Genomic DNA, 3968 nt, shown 5'->3' with positions numbered 1-3968 from the left:
CCTGTGGCGTCGCCTCGCGCCGTGCCCGGCCGCCGCTGCCGCTCCAGCCGCTACCGGACGGACGACGGTTACAGCCCGGCCGATCGCGCCGCCGCCACCACCGCTGCGCGCGCAGCCGGAACCAGCTCCCGCCGCCGCCCCTCAGGGGGCGCTGCGGGGCGCGGCGCGCGCGCCCTCCGGCCCGCCCCCCGCGCCCGCTGACTGGCTGGCGGGCCGGCTCGGGGCGGTGGGGCCCGCCCACCTGCCCCGCGGGGCGCTGACCCACTGCCCTCGGCGCCTCCCCCGCTCCTCCTCGTGGTTCGTTCCGCTCAGCACTCCTGGCTGCGGAAGGCGCGTCCATGTGACCGGGGAGGGGGGGGGGCAGAACCTGGCCTGGGTGTCCTTCACCCACGCCGCGGCCCGCCCATCCGCACCTGGACTGGGCCAGAGCCCGAGGCCGTGGGGTGACCGTCAAGGTCGAAGGGCCTTTTCCCGCGGCCGGGCCGTGAGGCCTGAGGCCGGATCCTGATGGGACAAGGCGGCGACCGAGCCCTTTGCTCGGGGATTTCCAGCCCAGAAGTGAGAACCCGGGCAGCTCAGTTCTTGGCTGCCCTTTCCCGAGGCCCCAGATAAATGGCGTGTGCGTCTGCAATAGCGAAGGATATTTCTGTGTCCCCCTACCCTTACTCCCCGACCGCGCGCCACACACACACACACACCCAGACCTAGGAACAGCGAGCAGCAGATCAAAATTCAAACTTCCGGGATGTAGTATCTTGGGCAAGTTATTTCCTCTCTCTGCGTATTTTCAACTATTAAATGGAAATAGTTATCCGCTACCTCATGGGGCTGTTTTCATTACGTATGAAAAATTCCTGATAAAAAGGAGACCCTGAATTTAACGACAGGGATTATCCAAGAGATCTCAGTGTTCTCTCTTGTATTTAGAAGGTGGCCAGAAATTCTTTCTTTGTCAGACCATGCGTTCTGAGTTTTGGTTTGGAAAATGTGGTCACAGGTGAGTTGGGAGATTGGTCTGGGCCACTGCCACATGGCAGCAGGAAAGACACTAGGGGCTGGCTTGAGAGGAAGGAGGGAGGCTTACCCATGAGAGTTGGAGGAGGGGGGCAGGGGCTCTGTCCTCCCTCGCCACTCTGGGAAGCCTCACCTGCTCAGACTTGGCACCTATCTAGAAGGGACTCCTGCCCCTTGGGCTGCCTTTCACCTGCCCCCCAGCACCACCACACACATGTTCGCTTGGCCCTGTGGGGAGAAGCAATGGTCAGTAGTCATCATTGAGCCTTCCCCACAAGGTAGACCTGGAGCTTTGCTCCTGACCAGAAGGCCTCCATTAGAGCTTAGCGGTGAAAAGAAAGGTCTTATGACTCAGCCACATCACGCCACAGCACAGAACCCAGGATGTTCACCTCTAGCAGGTGGCCCGGGAGGGGGTAGTTATTCCAGGGCAAGGCTGGGTGGCAGAGCTGTGTAGGAGCTGAGAGGCCTTGAAGCAAGAGGGGCTGCAGATCAGAATCAAGGCCCTTTGGGTGAGGAGCACAGGCTCAGCTGCTGCTCTTACGTTCTACCTGCCTCCAGCAGGCAGCGTTTTCCACTTCCTCGAAGCACAGGCTTGAGACAGAGAACTACCTGCTCTGCAAAACTTTGGTTGAGTCTCCTGGTTATTGATTCGTCTGCTAAAGTTTCAAAACACCTTATGCAATCCCCTATCATAGCATGTATCACGTGTATTATAAATGCCTATTTCACGTTCTCCCCTATTTAGACTGTCTTACTTGGGGCAGTGTAGTAGATTGTTGAGAAATGGATTTAGCCCAGCCCTAAAATGTCAGTAAATAGTATAATAACAACATGGGACTTCACTGGCAGTCCAGTGGTTAGGAGTCCGTGCTTTCACTGCAGGGGCCACGGGTTCGATCCCTGGTTGGGGAACTAAGATCCCACATGCCCTGCGGCATGGCTGAAAACACACGCGCACACACACACACACACACACACACACACAACATAAGGATAACAAAAATAGCTATCATAACAGGTACCATTTATTAAGCATCTATTCTAAGCCCTGGGCAGATGTTTTTAAATATATTATCAAGTTTATGCTTCAAAATAACCCTGTGAGGAAGTTGTTACCATCCTCATTTTAAGAGGGTTGGAGGGAACTCCCTGGCAGTCCAGTGGTTAGGACTCTGTGCCTTCACTGCCAAGGGCCTGGGTTCAATCCCTGGTCAGGAACTAAGATCCTGCAAGCTGCATGGTGCGGCCAAAAACATTAAAATAAAAGGGACTGGAGGCTCAGAGAGACGAAGTGACAGAAGCAGGATTCAGCCCAGGTGTCTGCCTCTGAAGCCCACATAAGCATGAGGTTAGTCTCTGACTCCAATCAATAACTGGTGTACATCATAGTAAGCTGGAATCCCTTCTGAGATATTGGAAACGCCCCCCTCTGGGAGCAAAAGCCCTGAGACCATGGCACCACTAACTCCCCGCACTCCCAGGACAGCAGGGAAATGCTCTAACCCCTGACGTGAATGACCTCATCCAAATGGTTTCCCAAGGAAAACTGCACACCTCAAACAGATCAGGAACTGGGCTGCAGGCACCTTATTACAGCGTGAACCACCCTTGGCAGTGAGTTTTACACATAAGTGCCCTGAGTTTATCCAGCGCCTTTGCTGAAGCATTCCAAGTGCCATTAGCTTATTAATCCTTCCAGCGCCCCTGTGAGGCAAAGCTGGCGGCCTTCTTGACTGGTTTTATGGAGCATTAGCTCCTTGAGAGCGGGAGCTGTGTGGGCCTGCCACACACAGGGGTTAGAGAAAGAAGTAACGGTGGTGTGGCAAAGAAACCGAGACCCTCAGGGAAATGGTTTTAGACAGAAGTGGGGACACAACCAAGGTGCCTTGTTGCTACCCTGGGACCCTAGACTGTTTCATCAGGCATCCTTGCATTGCCATTATATTGTTGTGTAACTTCGGGAAGTTATTTCATCTAGTATTAATTTTTCTATCCGTAAGATGGAAAAGGAAACAGTACTTACCTCATGACATGGTTTTGAGCATTACAGGAGTTAGTGTACATAACTCAGGTAGCACCATACAGGACACATAGTAAGTGTTCAATAAATGTTAGCTATTATTACAATTATTAGAACAGTACTTGGCACTGTGGAATGAGTAAATGGAATGAGCTTTGCTACTACTGGCTCTACAGAGTTTATTTCAAAACTGCAGGCTCTTGTTATCACTGTTAGTTTTGTGACCTTGGACAGACGGCTTAACTTCAGGACTGAACCTCTATCCTCATCTGTGAAATGGGGTAGCTCTGAAATGAAGATTTTTAAATTAAAAAAAAAAAAGGATTTATTTATTTATTTATTTATTTATTTATTAAACCTTATTTATTTTTGGCTGCGTTGGGTCTTCGTTGCTGTGCGTGGGCTTTCTCTAGTTGCAGAGAGCGCGGGCTACTTTTCGTTGCAGTGCGCGGGCTTCTCATTGCGGTGGCTTCTCTTGCTGTGGATTCTCATTGTAGTGGCTTCTCTTGTGGAGCATGGGCTCTAGGCACACGGGCTTCAGTAGTTGCAGCACTCAGGCTCAGTAGTTGTGGCTTGCAGGCTCTAGAGCACAGGCTCAGTAGTTGTGGTGCACCGGCTTAGTTTCTCCGTGGCATGTGGGATCTTCCCGGACCAGGGCTCGAACCTGTGTCCCCTGCATTGGCAGGCGGATTCTTAACCACTGCGCCACCAGGGAAGTTCCTGAAATGAAGATCTTGAACGTATTTTGTAAACTGTCAAGCACTACACGGACATTAACTGTGGTTTTGTACTATGACTCTACAGGAACCCCAGCTCTGCCCCTCAAATTCCCAACTTCTAAAGTTGCCTGGTGGGACTTCCCTGGTGGCACAGTGGTTAAGAGTCTGCCTGCCAATGCAGGGGACACGGGTTCGAGCCCTGGGCCGGGAAG

This window comes from Grampus griseus (assembly GCF_964374135.1).
Source record: "Grampus griseus genome assembly, chromosome: 1".
In the NCBI taxonomy this organism is placed as follows: Eukaryota; Metazoa; Chordata; class Mammalia; order Artiodactyla; family Delphinidae; genus Grampus; species Grampus griseus.
The sequence above is the reverse complement of the archived record's forward strand: the minus strand, read 5'-3'. Positions refer to the sequence as shown.